Here is a 15,989-nt window from a genome sequence, read left to right on the forward strand (position 1 = left end):
CTCGTAACTCTGGGAAATGAACTAGGGGTGGTGGAAGGGGAGGAGGGTGGGGGGTGGGGGTAAATGGGTGACAGGCACTGAGGGGGGCACTTGACAGGATGAGCACTGGGTTTTATTCTCTATGTTGGTAAATTGAACACCAATAAAAAATAAATGTATTATTTAAAAAAAATAATAAAAAAATAAAGGTTTAAAAAAATGAAATAGGAACGTCCTGCATCCAGCTCTGTCCTGCTTCTCCTATACTGATTTGCTGTCCAGGGTCATTTGTGGGGACGGACGAATGTTACGAGTGCTTTTTCTATTTCTAAAATCGGCCACCATGATTTTGATAGGAATGACATTGGAACTGCGGGTGGCTTCTGGAACTGTGGACATTTTAACAAGATGAAGGCTCCAACCCCACAAGCCCAGGATGTCCTCCCAAAGTCTTGTAATTTTCAGTGTACAAGTCTTGCACTCCCTTGGTTCAGTCTAATTATTTTGTTCTTTTGGATGCTCCTGATAAGGGAGTATGTCCTTAATTTCCTTTCTGAGTGCTCATTGTCGGGACACAGCAAGGCTACTGAGCTCTGTTCATTTTGTGTCCCACAACTTGACTGAATTCACTCATTAGTTCTAACAGTTTTTGGTGGAGTCTCTCGGGTTTCCTGTTTCTAATGCCACATCTTCAGCAAATAGGGACAGTTTGACGCCCCCCATACAGGTGTGGAATCTTTTCTGTTTCCTGTCTGTTGACTACGGTAGGACTTCCTTGGCTTGTTCCTGCTCTTAGGGGAGACGATTTCAAGTTTTCACTCTTGAGGATGATGTCAGCTGCGGGCCTTCCTACACAGCCTTTATTCTGTTGATATACGTTTCCTCAAAACCCACTATGCCAAAAAAAAAAAAAATTAAAAAACCCGCTATGCTTTTTATGTTGTATTTTGTCAAATGCTTTTTCTGCAACTCTTGAGAGGATTGTATGCCTTTGTCCTTTCTCTTGTTTTTGTTTTTAAGATTTTATTTATTTACCCATGAGAGACAGAGAGCGAGAGAGCAAGAGAGAGAGAGACAGAGAGACAGAGGCAGAGACACAGTCAGAGACATAGACAGAGGGAGAAGCAGGCTCCAAGTAGGGAACCCGACATGGGACTCAATCCTAGGAATCCAGGATCACGCCCTGGGCCAAAGGCAGGCGCTAAACCGCTGAGCTCCCCAGGGCTGCTCCATGTCCTTTCTCTCGTTAATGTGATGGATCATGGTGACTGATAGCCAGAGGGGACGCCGGTGGAAGATGGGCAAAATAGATGAAGAATATTAAGAGCGGGATCCCTGGGTGGCCTGGGATCAAATCCCACGTCAGGCTCCCAGTGCATGTAGCCTGTTTCTCCCTCTGCCTGTGTCTCTGCCTCTCTCTCTCCCTGTGTGACTATCATAAATAAATAATTTTTTAAAAAAAAGAACATTAAGAGCTATAAGCATCTGGTTCTCAAATAAATAAGTCACAGATATTGAGAAAGTACAGCCTAGGCAATAGAGTCAGTACTACTGTGACAACTTTGTATGGGGACAGATGGTGATGACACTTCTCATGGGGAGATCTGAGTATGCACAGAATTGTCAAATCACTAAGCCATAGCCCTGAAACTACTGTAACATTGTGTGTTGACTGTACTTCAATAATATCAAAGAAAAGGGGTTTCGGATGGGACTCACGGTGGGTCCATGAAAGGCATTAAAATGGACATTACACATATGAAGGCACCTCTGAAGAGGGGATAAAGATGCTACATGTCTTGATGTTAATTTTCAGAAGATTTACTTGAGATAGGGTGCAGTGGGGAGGGGTAGATGGAGAGGGTGAATCTGGAGCAGACTCCTCACATACCAGTCACCAGGTCTGGGTGAGGACCAAGTGAGGACCACAGTCAGCAGGTACAGGTGAGCCCCATGTGGGACCCAGAGCCACCAGGACCAGATGAGGCTCAGGTGGGGACCAAAAAGACCAGGTCCAGGTTGAGGCCCAGGTGGAGCCCAGAGGCACCAGGTCCAGGTGAGACCCAGGTGGCAACCAGATTCACCAGGTCCAGGTGAATTCCAGGTGGGGACCAGATTCGCCAACTCCAGGTAAGGCCCAGGTTTGGACCAAAGTCACAAGGTCTGGGTGAGGCCCAGGTGGGGACACAATCTCCAGGTCCAGGTGAGGCAAAACTGAGGACCAGAGTCAACAGGTCCAGCGGAGGCACAAGAGGGGACCAGAGTCACCAAGTACAGGTGAGGCCCAGATGAGGATCAGAGTCACCAGGTCCAGGTGAGGCCTAGAAGGAGACCACAGGACCCAGGTCCAGGTGAGCCCCATGTGGGAACCAGAGCCACCAGGTCCATTTGCGGCCCAGGTGGGGACCACAGTCACCAGGTCCAGGTGAAGCCCAGGTGGGGACCAGATTCACCAAGACCAGGTGAGGCACAAGTGGTGACCAGAGTCACCAGGTCTGGGTAAGGAACAGGTAAGGACCAGATTCACCAGGTCCAGGGGAGGCCCCGGTGGGGACCAGAGTCGCCAGGTCCGGGTGAGACCCAGGTGGCAACCACACTCAGCAGGTCCAGGTGAGGCCAAGCTGAGGACCAGTGTCACCAGGGCCAGGTGAGGCCCAGATGGGGACCAGAGTCACCATGTCCAGGTGAGGCCAGAAGGACACCACAGGTACCAGCTCCAGGTGAGGTCCATGTGCAAACCAGAGTCACCCAGTCCAGGTGAGGCCCAGGAGGGGACCAGAGTCACCAGGTCAAGGAGTGGCCCAGAAGGGGACCAGAATCCCCTGGTCCAGGTGAGGCCCAGGTGTCGTACAGATTAACTAGGTCCCAATGACACCCAGGTGAGGACCAGAGTGACCAAGTCAAGGTGGGGCCCAGATGGTGATCAGAGTCACCGGGTTCAGGTGAGGCCAAGAAGGGGACCACAGTCACCATGTCCAGGTGAACCTGATGTGGGAACTAGAGCCACCAGATCCAGGTGAGGCCCAGTGGGGAATAGAGTAAACATGTCCCGATGATGCCCAGGTAGGGACCAGAGTCACCAGGTCCAGATGAGGCCCAGGTGGGGAGCATATTCACTAGGTCCAGGTGAGGCCCAGTTGAGGACCAGAGTCACCAGGTCTGGTTGAGGCCCAGAGGGGTACCAGAATCACCTGGTCCAGGTGACATCCAGAGGGGTTCCAGAGTCATCATGTCCAGGTTAGGCTCAGGTGTGGAACAGAGTAACCAGGTCCCAATGATGCCCAGGTGAGGACCAGAGTCACCAGTTCCAGGTGAGGCCAAGAAGGAGTCCACAGCAATCAGGTCCAGGTGAGGCCCAGATGGGGACCAGATTCACCAGGTCCAGGTGAGGCCCAGGTGGTGACCAGAGTCACCAGGTCCGGGTGAGGACCAGGTAAGGACCAGATTCACCAGGTCCAAGTGAGGCCCATGTTGGGACCTAAGTCACCAGATACGGGTGAGGCCCAGGTGGCAACCACACTCACCAGGTCCAGGTGAGGCCAACCTGCAGGCCAGAGTCACCAGATCCAGGTGAGGCCCTGGTGGGGACCAGAGTCACCAGGGAAATGTGAGGCTAGAAGGACACCACAGTCACCAGGTCCAGGTGTGGTTCATGTGGGAACGAGAGTCACCAGGTACAGGTGAGGCCCAGGTGGGGACCACAGTCATGAGGTCCAGGTAGTGACAAGATTCACCAAGTCCAGGGGAGACCCAGGTGATGACCAGAGTCACCAGGTCAGGGTGAGGACCAGGTAAGGACCAGATTCAGCAGGTCCAAGTGAAGCCCAGGTGGGGACCAGAGTCACCAGGTAAGGGTGAGGCCCCGAGTGGGAACAGAGGTCCCCGGTCAAAGTGAGGCCCAGGTGTGGAATAGAGGATCCAGGTCCCAATGATGCCTAGGTGAGGACCAGAGTCACTAGGGCCATGCGAGGCCCAGATGGGGATCAGAATCACCAGGTCCTGGTGAGGCATAGAAAGAGACCACAGTCACCAGTATCAGGTGAGCCCCATGTGGGAACCAGAGCCACTATATCCAGCTGAGTCCCAGGTCCATGTGAGGCCCACGTGAGGACCAGATTCATCAGGTTGAGTTGAGGCATAGCTGGGAACAAGAGTCACCAGGTCTGGGTGAGGCCTAGGTGGGGACGAGATTCACCAGGTCCAGGTGAGGCCAAACTGAGGACCTGAGTCACCAGATCCAGGTGAGGTCCATGTTGGAAAGAGAGTCACCAGGTCCAGGAGAGGTCCAGAGTCTCTGGACCAGAGTTATCAGGTCCAGGTGAGGCCCAGGTGAGGACCAGAGTTACCAGGTACACATGAGGCCCAGGTGGGGACCTGAGGCAACAGGTCCGAGTGAGGCCGGCTGGGGACCATGGTCACCAGGTCTACGTGAGGCCCAGGTCTGGAACACAGTAACCAGGTCCAGGTGAGTCCCAGGTGGTGACAACAGTCACCACGTCCAGGTGAGGCCCAGGTGGGGATCAGAATCACCATGTACAGGTGAGGCCCTTGAAAGAATCAGAGTCAACAGTTCGAGGTGAGGCACAGGTGGCAACCAGAGTCAGCAGGTCCAAATCAGGCCAAAGTGGGGTTCATAGTCACCAGGTCACAGTGAGACACAGAGGGGGACCAGAGTCACCTGGTTCAGGAGAGGCCCAGTTGTGGAACACAGTAACCGGGTCCCAATTATGCCCAGTTGAGGACCAGAGTCAACAGGGCCAGGTGAGGCCCAGGTGGGGACCACAATCACCAGATCCAGGTGAGTCTCAGGTGTAGACCAGAATCACCAGGTCCAGGTGAGGCCCAGTGAAGGACCAGAGTTACCAGGTCGAGGTGAGTCGCAGGTGGGGAACAGAATAACCTTGTCCCAGTGATGCTCACCTCGGGACCAGAGTCACCAGGTCCACTTGAGGACCAAGTGGGGACCACAGTCACCAGGTCCAGGTGAGGCCCAGGTGGAGACCATAATTACCAGTTAAAGGTGAGTCTAGAAGGACAACATGGTCACCAGGTCTAGGTGTGATCCATGTGAGAACCAGATCACCAGGTACAGGAGAGGCCCAGGTGGGAACCAGAGTCAGCAGGTCTGGGTGAGGCCCAGGTGGGGACCACAGTCACCAGGTCCAGGTGAAACCAAGCTGAGGACCAGAGTCACCAAATCCAGGTGAGGCCCGGGGGAAGGCGGGGGACTGGAGCCACCAGGTACAGGTGAGGCTAGAAGAACAGCAGAGACACAAGTTCCAGTTGAGGTTCATGTGGGAACCAGAGTCACCAGGTACAGGTGAGGACCAAAGTTAAATGTTCCAGAGTCTCACTTGGGAAACAGAGTAACCCTATCCCGATGATGCCCAGGTGGGTACAAGAGTCACCAGGTCCAGGTGAGGTGCACATGAGGACCAGAGTCACCAGGTCCAGGTGATACCCAGGAGGGGACCAGATTCACCAGGTGCAGGTGAGGCCCAGGTGGAACAGAGTCACCTGGTCTGGGTGAGGCCCAGGTGGGGACAAAAGTCATAAGACCAGTTGAGGCCCAGGTGGGAACACAGTCACCTGGTCCAGGTGAGGCCAAGCTAAGTACCAGAGGAACCAGGTCCAGCTGAGGCCCAGTTGGGGACTGGAGCGACCAAGTATAGGTTAGGTTAGAAGGACACCACAGTCATAAGAACGCAGCTAGTAGAAAGCTGGCTTCTAGGGATGCCTCCTTGTGAGAGCTGAGCTCAGGGCAGGACCCTCCCGCATCCTGACTGCCTGTAGACATAGCTCCTATCATCCTTAAGCGAGGTGCTGGAAGAGGTTGTGTGAAAAGCCTGTGGAAGTGTCAGGCCTGTACTCCCGTGTATCTGAGTCCAATACAGCGATTTCCAACAGCCTTGTTCAATTAGAGTGTAGCTAGGTTCTAACTCCCATAAATGAGTGGCGAGCAGACATCTGCCCCCAAGGCAAACACACTTCTGAGAGTTGAGCTTATAGCCTGTACCTGCCACATCCTGACTGCATGTCTTCGCTCCTAAGAGGCCTAGGGTCGATGCGTGACAGAAGTAGTGTGAGAGGTAAGTGGAAGGTGCAGACCCACAAGACTACTGTCTCTAAGCTCAATCCAGCGATTTCTGAGGAATTCCTCTCATAATTGGTGCTACATACGAACTTCCATACATGAGAAGTAAGTGGAACGCAGTGTCCAAGGGAACTTCCCTCTGAGAGGTGTGTCGGGTAGACTTGGACCCAAGCTCGAGTTTGTAAATCAACCCTCCTGTGTTTGAATCGGTGTTGGCTCCTTAGTGGTTTCTCGGATTCGCAATCTTGGGCGCAACACCCCCATGTCCCCTCCCCACCTGGGCTGACCCCCCTGTCCCCTCCCACCCAGGCTGACCCTCAGTCACCTCCCCTCCCACAACAGCTGGGCACAGGCCCTCACACATGTCCCATGGGCATGGTGGGCACTCCCACCGTCCCCGGCCTCCCAGGGGAAGGAAGGAGGTTTCAGCAGGACACACTCCCATGGTGACCCCAGGGCTCCCTGCCCAGGATGACAGCTGGTGACAGGTCGGGGTCTGTGTCAGATGCCGGCTCCTCCTCCCTGGGTTTCCCGGTGGAAATGAAGGAGGAGGCCCTGGTCTCCTCCAGGGACATCACGCAGGTAGACCTGGACATCAACAGGACGTTCGGCAGCCACACCATGTTTTGGGACTGCTACGGAGTCGGGTGAGGCTGCTGGGCCAGGGGGGTTCGGGGCCCCGCGGGAGGCCTGGGGGCTTCTGGGTAGGGAACACAGGGCTTCCGAGGCCAGGGGGAGCAACAGCAGTCAACAACACACCGCTGCCTGGTAGGGTGCTGGGGATGACCCCCGTACCCCCACCCCCGGGGTCTCGGGGATGAGGAGGTCACTAGGATGGGGCCTCCAGGGTTTGCCATGTGAGCTGAACCCCAAAGGGGTGAGGGACAGCCCCCTGAGAAGCAGGGGGCTGGGGTGGGGGTCATGGGGGGCAGTAAGGGGACCTGGGGGCCAGGTGGCATGGCCGTGGCTGGAGCAGGACACACATCGATCCGATGAAGGTCGGACGGGTCAGGGTGACACCCACACACTTTATTTATATATTTATATATTTATATACTTATATATTTCTAAATTCTATGCATTGTATTTGAGACAATTTGCAATTTGTAAACATACATAGTATGATGACCCCCAGATAATGCCCCCGGTCCAGCCAGGGCCCTGCACTGACCACACAGGGCCCCAGGGGCAGGTGTCACAGCAAACCCCAGACTGGGGTCGCCTTTGTCTGTAGACGTCTCCATGTGCATCTTAGAGAAAGGTGATGCCCTGTGTCCGCAGGCCCCCCATGCCATCCCCCTCATTCCCCACACCCACACCATCCCCCTACATCATCATCCCCCATGGCATCGCCTCCATACCATCCCCCTACACCATCCCCCTCACACCCCCACACAATCCCACCCACACTATACCCCTACACCATCCCCCCTACACCATCCCCCACACTCCACCACCATCATACCTCTGCCCCCACACCATCCGCCCCACCCCCCCACTCCCACACCATCGGCCCCCAGCAAGGACACGGTGCAGCTGCCCCCTGTGGGACATGCTCAGCGTCCCCGGGGTTCTCTGGACAGCCTGCTCCCATCAGAAGCCCTGGTGTCCCATAGAGTACCCAGGGGTTGCAGGGATGAGGGAAGGCAGGGAGCCCATGACAGGGTGGGTGCAGGTGGGTGGAGCAGAGGACACACTGTGCCCTGCCTCCTCCCACTGTCCCTCCTGGAGGGCGGCACACCCTGCACAGGGCACCAGCCCCTAACCCAGAGGGACCTGGGCTGGCCTGGCCGTGGGCTCTGTGGGGGCTGGGGGGATTTGAGCCCCCCCCAGGCCCAACGCAAAGACTAATGGGATCCAGCCCCCCATGGCCCTGGCCAGGCCTGGATTCCAGCCCTGGGCTGAGCCAGCCCTCTCACAGCTGGATGTGGCCTCCTGGGCCCTGGGCGTGCCCCACAGATCCAGGTCGCTGACCTAGGGCAGCCCTGCGGATCCCGGGACACCCCAGGGAGGGGAGAGCAGGGGAGGCTGGTGGGCCCCACCAACACCCACAGCAGGAGGCAGGCTCCTCCAGGTGCTGGGGCCCCAGGGGGCCCGAGATCGGGGTCCAGCTGCCCTGCGGGGACCCAGCGCTGGAGCCCATGAGCTGCAGGTCCAGGTCAGCTCTGCGTCCTCAGAACCGTCTCTCAGGCTGAAACCTCAGGACACACGCCCCCACACGGAGTCCACACATGCTCCCAGGTGGAGACTCCAGCCCCCGCCCCCCCACCCCATGTGATTCTTGCCCTCCCCTAAAGGACAGAAAGGTCTCCCTCCCCAGGGGAAGGCGCGCCCCTCTCAGCTCTGAGCCCGTTTGCTGTAGAAAGTCAATAAAGTGTTGTGATGCGAAAATGCACAGCCAGCCCATTTCTGTGTCTCCCAGAACTCTGTGCATGGGGCGTGGAGAAACCCCCAGAGAGGAGGAGGGGGCACCGCCCAGGCCCCAACCAGCCCCTGCAGGGGCGCCGCCAGGCACACACAGCTGACATCCCCACGTGCCTTCCAGGGGCGGCCACATGCCAGGGTCAGGACCCCGCAGACTTTACTGGGACTAACCCTGTGCCCCGCGGGCCAGGAGGTGCTGGGACAGAGTGACAGCCAGGGAGCCTCAGGTCACCAGGGTCTGTGCAAAGCGACCTGGGAGGTCTGTGCTCCCTCTGTTCAGGGGGCCGGGGCTGGCCCGGTTCCGGGGCACTTCCTCCCCTCCCCGCATCCACATGCCTGTGTGCTTGGGGCACAGAGGGCCTGCTGGGCGGTCAGCGTGACCCTGGAAGGGAGGTCAGGACAGCAGGCCCTTGTGTTGTGCCCAAGATTGCGAATCCGAGAAACCACCGAGGAGCCGACACCAATGCAAACACACGAGGGTTGATTTACAAACTCGAGCTTGGGTCCAAGTGCACCCGACACAGCGGAGCAGGGACTTGGACCCCAACACTAAGTGCCTGCGGATTTAGTTGGTATCCTCCTCCCGTATGATGTTTTCAAAAGATCGTGAGAGGCAAGAGGCAAGCTGCTGGCCTGACAAGTGCGTGTCTCTGGGTAGAGTACCGTGCTATTCATGGATCCTGCTCTCCTAGAATGGTGATAGGTTGTAACTCCAATGAGAACGAAGCTCGTTGAAAACAGGCTTAAAGGCACCCTTACGCGTGAGCGCTGAGCTCATGGCAGGACCCTCCCGCATCCTGACTGTAGGCGCAGCCTCCAAAATCTCTATGTTAGATGCTGGCAGATGTGATGTGAAAAGCATGTGTAATGGCTGGCCCTATCCTCAGGATTATCCGACTTCAAAACAGCGATTTGCTAGTGACATTCAATGAGCATGGAACTGCTCCAAACACATGAAGGTTAAGGACCATCTTGCTAAAAGATGAAAGGGTCAACCAGGAAATTAAGGAAGAATTAAAAAGATTCATGGAAACTAATGAGAATGAAGATACAGGAGGAGCAAGATGGCGGAAGAGCAGGGTCCCCAAATCACCTGTCTCCACCAAACCACCTAGAAAACCTTCAAATTATCCTGAAAATCTATGAATTCGGCCTGAGATTTAAAGAGAGACCAGCTGGAATGCTACAGTGAGAAGAGTTCGCGCTTCTATCAAGGTAGGAGGACGGGGAAAAAGAAATAAAGAAACAAAGGCCTCCAAGGGGGAGGGGCCCCGCGAGGAGCCGGGCTGAGGCCGGGGCGAGTGTCCCCAGGACAGGAGAGCCCCGTCCCGGAGGAGCAGGAGCTGCACCGACCTTCCCGGGCGGAAAGGGGCTCGCAGGGAGTTGGAGCAGGACCCGGGAGGGCGGGGATGCCCTCGGGCTCCCGGGGACAGTAACAGCAACTGCGCGCCCAGGAGAGTGCGCCGAGCTCCCTAAGGGCTGCAGCGCGCACGGCGGGACCCGGCGGGACCCGGAGCAGCTCGGAGGGGCTCGGGCGGCGGCTCCGCGGAGGGGGCTGCGCGGCCCCGGGAGCAGCTCGGAGGGGCTCGGGCAGAGGAAGAGGCTCCGTGCGGAGGGGGCTGCGCGGGTCCAGGAGCAGCTCGGAGGGGCTCGGGCGGCAGCTCCACGGAGGGGGTTGCAGGGCCCAGGAGCGCGAATCCACCAGCGCAGGCTCCGGAGCACAGAGCGCCGGGACACAGCCCAGGATCCGGCCTCCCCCCGGGACAGGCAGAGGCCGGGAGGGCCCAGGACAGCAAGGACGCTCCTGCCCCAGCTGAGCACATCAGCAGCCCCGCCCCGGAGCCTCCAGGCCCTGCAGACGGAGTTCCTGCCGGAGCTGAATCCAGGTTTCCAGAGCTGCCCCGCCACTGGGGCTGTTCCTCCTGCGGCCTCAGGGGGTAAACAACCCCCACCGAGCCCTGCACCAGGCAGGGGCACAGCAGCTCCCCCAACTGCTAACACCTGAAAATCAGCACAACAGGCCCCTCCCCCAGAACACCAGCTAGACTGACAACTTCCAGGAGAAGCCAAGGGACTTAAAGTACACAGAATCAGAAGATACTCCCCGGTGGTTCTTTTTTGTTTGTTTGTTTGTTTTTGTTTTTGTTTTTGTTTTGTTTTGCTTTTTGATTTGTTTCCTTCCCCCACCCCCTTTTTTTCTCCTTTCTTTTTCTTTCTCTTTTCTTTTTTTTTTTTTTTTTCATTTTTTTTCTTTTTCTTCCCTTTTTTTTTCTTTTTTTTTCTCTTTCTCTTTTCTTTCCTTCTTTCTCTCCTCTCTTTTTCTCTTTTTCCCAATACAACTTGCTTTTGGCCACTCTGCACTGAGCAAAATGACTAGAAGGAAAACCTCACCTCAAAAGAAAGAATCAGAAACAGTCCTCTCTCCCACAGAGTTACAAAATCTGGATTACAATTCAATGTCAGAAAGCCAATTCAGAAGCACTATTATACAGCTACTGGTGGCTCTAGAAAAAAGTATAAAGGACTCAAGAGACTTCATGACTGCAGAATTTAGAGCTAATCAGGCAGAAATTAAAAATCAATTGAATGAGATGCAATCCAAACTAGAAGTCCTAACGACGAGGGTTAACGAGGTGGAAGAACGAGTGAGTGACCTAGAAGACAAGTTGATAGCAAAGAGGGAAACTGAGGAAAAAAGAGACAAACAATTAAAAGACCATGAAGATAGATTAAGGGAAATAAACGACAGCCTGAGGAAGAAAAACCTACGTTTAATTGGGGTTCCCGAGGGCGCCGAAAGGGACAGAGGGCCAGAATATGTATTTGAACAAATTCTAGCTGAAAACTTTCCTAATCTGGGAAGGGAAACAGGCATTCAGATCCAGGAAATAGAGAGATCCCCCCCTAAAATCAATAAAAACCGTTCAACACCTCGACATTTAATTGTGAAGCTTGCAAATTCCAAAGATAAGGAGAAGATCCTTAAAGCAGCAAGAGACAAGAAATCCCTGACTTTTATGGGGAGGAGTATTAGGGTAACAGCAGACCTCTCCACAGAGACCTGGCAGGCCAGAAAGGGCTGGCAGGATATATTCAGGGTCCTAAATGAGAAGAACATGCAGCCAAGAATACTTTATCCAGCAAGGCTCTCATTCAAAATGGAAGGAGAGATAAAGAGCTTCCAAGACAGGCAGCAACTAAAAGAATATGTGACCTCCAAACCAGCTCTGCAAGAAATTTTAAGGGGGCCTCTTAAAATTCCCCTTTAAGAAGAAGTTCAGTGGAACAGTCCACAAAAACAAAGACTGAATAGATATCATGATGACACTAAACTCATATCTCTCAATAGTAACTCTGAATGTGAACGGGCTTAATGACCCCATCAAAAGGCGCAGGGTTTCAGACTGGATAAAAAAGCAGGACCCATCTATTTGCTGTCTACAAGAGACTCATTTTAGACAGAAGGACACCTACAGCCTGAAAATAAAAGGTTGGAAAACCATTTACCATTCGAATGGTCCTCAAAAGAAAGCAGGGGTAGCCATCCTTATATCAGATAAACTAAAATTTACCCCAAAGACTGTAGTGAGAGATGAAGAGGGACACTATATCATACTTAAAGGATCTATTCAACAAGAGGACTTAACAATCCTCAATATATATGCTCCGAATGTGGGAGCTGCCAAATATATAAATCAATTATTAAGCAAAGTGAAGAAATACTTAGATAATAATACACTTATACTTGGTGACTTCAATCTAGCTCTTTCTATACTCGATAGGTCTTCTAAGCAAAACATCTCCAAAGAAACGAGAGCTTTAAATGATACACTGGACCAGATGGATTTCACAGATATCTACAGAACTTTACATCCAAACTCAACTGAATACACGTTCTTCTCAAGCGCACATGGAACTTTCTCCAGAATAGACCACATATTGGGTCACAAATCAGGTCTGAACCGATACCAAAAGATTGGGATTGTCCCCTGCATATTCTCGGAACATAATGCCTTGAAATTAGAACTAAATCACAACAAGAAGTTTGGAAGGACCTCAAACACATGGAGGTTAAGGACCATCCTGCTAAAAGATAAAAGGGTCAACCAGGAAATTAAGGAAGAATTAAAAAGATTCATGGAAACTAATGAGAATGAAGATACAACTGTTCAAAATCTTTGGGATGCAGCAAAAGCAGTCCTAAGGGGGAAATACATCGCAATACAAGCATCCATTCAAAAACTGGAAAGAACTCAAATACAAAAGCTAACCTTACACATAAAGGAGCTAGAGAAAAAACAGCAAATAGATCCTACACCCAAGAGAAGAAGGGAGTTAATAAAGATTCGAGCAGAACTCAACGAAATCGAGACCAGAAGAACTGTGGAACAGATCAACAGAACCAGGAGTTGGTTCTTTGAAAGAATTAATAAGATAGATAAACCATTAGCCAGCCTTATTAAAAAGAAGAGAGAGAAGACTCAAATTAATAAAATCATGAATGAGAAAGGAGAGATCACTACCAACACCAAGGAAATACAAACGATTTTAAAAACATATTATGAACAGCTATACGCCAATAAATTAGGCAATCTAGAAGAAATGGACGCATTCCTGGAAAGCCACAAACTACCAAAACTGGAACAGGAAGAAATAGAAAACCTGAACAGGCCAATAACCAGGGAGGAAATTGAAGCAGTCATCAAAAACCTCCCAACACACAAGAGTCCAGGGCCAGATGGCTTCCCAGGAGAATTTTATCAAACGTTTAAAGAAGAAATCATACCTATTCTCCTAAAGCTGTTTGGAAAGATAGAAAGAGATGGAGTACTTCCAAATTCGTTCTATGAAGCCAGCATCACCTTAATTCCAAAGCCAGACAAAGACCCCGCCAAAAAGGAGAATTACAGACCAATATCCCTGATGAACATGGATGCAAAAATTCTCAACAAGATACTGGCCAATAGGATCCAACAGTACATTAAGAAAATTATTCACCATGACCAAGTAGGATTTATCCCTGGGACACAAGGCTGGTTCAACACCCGTAAAACAATCAATGTGATTCATCATATCAGCAAGAGAAAAACCAAGAACCATATGATCCTCTCATTGGATGCAGAGAAAGCATTTGACAAAATACAGCATCCATTCCTGATTAAAACTCTTCAGAGTGTAGGGATAGAGGGAACATTCCTCGACATCTTAAAAGCCATCTATGAAAAGCCCACAGCAAATATCATTCTCAATGGGGAAGCACTGGGAGCCTTTCCCCTAAGATCAGGAACAAGACAGGGATGTCCACTCTCACCACTGCTATTCAACATAGTACTGGAAGTCCTAGCCTCAGCAATCAGACAACAAAAAGACATTAAAGGCATTCAAATTGGCAAAGAAGAAGTCAAACTCTCTCTCTTCGCCGATGACATGATACTCTACATAGAAAACCCAAAAGTCTCCACCCCAAGATTGCTAGAACTTATACAGCAATTCGGTAGCGTGGCAGGATACAAAATCAATGCCCAGAAGTCAGTGGCATTTCTATACACTAACAATGAGACTGAAGAAAGAGAAATTAAGGAGTCAATCCCATTTACAATTGCACCCAAAAGCATAAGATACCTAGGAATAAACCTCACCAAAGATGTAAAGGATCTATACCCTCAAAACTATAGAACACTTCTGAAAGAAATTGAGGAAGACACAAAGAGATGGAAAAATATTCCATGCTCATGGATTGGCAGAATTAATATTGTGAAAATGTCAATGTTACCCAGGGCAATATACACGTTTAATGCAATCCCTATCAAAATACCATGGACTTTCTTCAGAGAGTTAGAACAAATTATTTTAAGATTTGTGTGGAATCAGAAAAGACCCCGAATAGCCAGGGGAATTTTAAAAAAGAAAACCATATCTGGGGGCATCACAATGCCAGATTTCAGGTTGTACTACAAAGCTGTGGTCATCAAGACAGTGTGGTACTGGCACAAAAACAGACACATAGATCAGTGGAACAGAATAGAGAATCCAGAAGTGGACCCTGAACTTTATGGGCAACTAATATTCGATAAAGGAGGAAAGACTATCCATTGGAAGAAAGACAGTCTCTTCAATAAATGGTGCTGGGAAAATTGGACATCCACATGCAGAAGAATGAAACTAGACCACTCTCTTGCACCATACACAAAGATAAACTCAAAATGGATGAAAGATCTAAATGTGAGACAAGATTCCATCAAAATCCTAGAGAAGAACACAGGCAACACCCTTTTTGAACTCGGCCATAGTAACTTCTTGCAAGATACATCCACAAAGGCAAAAGAAACAAAAGCAAAAATGAACTATTGGGACTTCATCAAGATAAGAAGCTTTTGCACAGCAAAGGATACAGTCAACAAAACTCAAAGACAACCTACAGAATGGGAGAAGATATTTGCAAATGACATATCAGATAAAGGGCTAGTTTCCAAGATCTATAAAGAACTTATTAAACTCAACACCAAAGAAACAAACAATCCAATCATGAAATGGGCAAAAGACATGAACAGAAATCTCACAGAGGAAGACATAGACATGGCCAACATGCATATGAGAAAATGCTCTGCATCTCTTGCCATCAGGGAAATACAAATCAAAACTACAATGAGATACCACCTCACACCAGTGAGAATGGGGAAAATTAACAAGGCAGGAAACAACAAATGTTGGAGAGGATGCGGAGAAAAGGGAACCCTCTTACACTGTTGGTGGGAATGTGAACTGGTGCAGCCACTCTGGAAAACTGTGTGGAGGTTCCTCAAACAGTTAAAAATATACCTGCCCTACGACCCAGCAATTGCACTGTTGGGGATTTACCCCAAAGATACAAATGCAATGAAACGCCGGGACACCTGCACCCCGATGTTTCTAGCAGCAATGGCCACTATAGCCAAACTGTGGAAGGAGCCTCGGTGTCCAACGAAAGATGAATGGATAAAGAAGATGTGGTTTATGTATACAATGGAATATTACTCAGCTATTAGAAATGACAAATACCCACCATTTGCTTCAACGTGGATGGAACTGGAGGGTGTTATGCTGAGTGAAGTAAGTCAGTCGGAGAAGGACAAACATTATATGTTCTCATTCATTTGGGGAATATAAATAATAGTGAAAAGGAAAATAAGGGAAGGGAGAAGAAATGTGTGGGAAATATCAGAAAGGGAGACAGAACGTAAAGACTGCTAACTCTGGGAAACGAACTAGGGGTGGTAGAAGGGGAGGAGGGCGGGGGGTGGGAGTGAATGGGTGACGGGCACTGGGTATTATTCTGTATGTTAGTAAATTGAACACCAATAAAAAAAAAAAAAAAAAAAAAAAGAGAATGAAGATACAACCATTCAAAATCTTTGGGATGCAGCAAAAGCAGTCATAAGGGGGAAATACATCGCAATACAAGCATCCATCCAAAAACTGTAAAGAACTCAAATACAAAAGCTAACCTTCCACC

This window comes from Canis lupus, chromosome 27 (genome assembly GCF_011100685.1).
Source record: "Canis lupus familiaris isolate Mischka breed German Shepherd chromosome 27, alternate assembly UU_Cfam_GSD_1.0, whole genome shotgun sequence".
Taxonomy (NCBI): domain Eukaryota; kingdom Metazoa; phylum Chordata; class Mammalia; order Carnivora; family Canidae; genus Canis; species Canis lupus.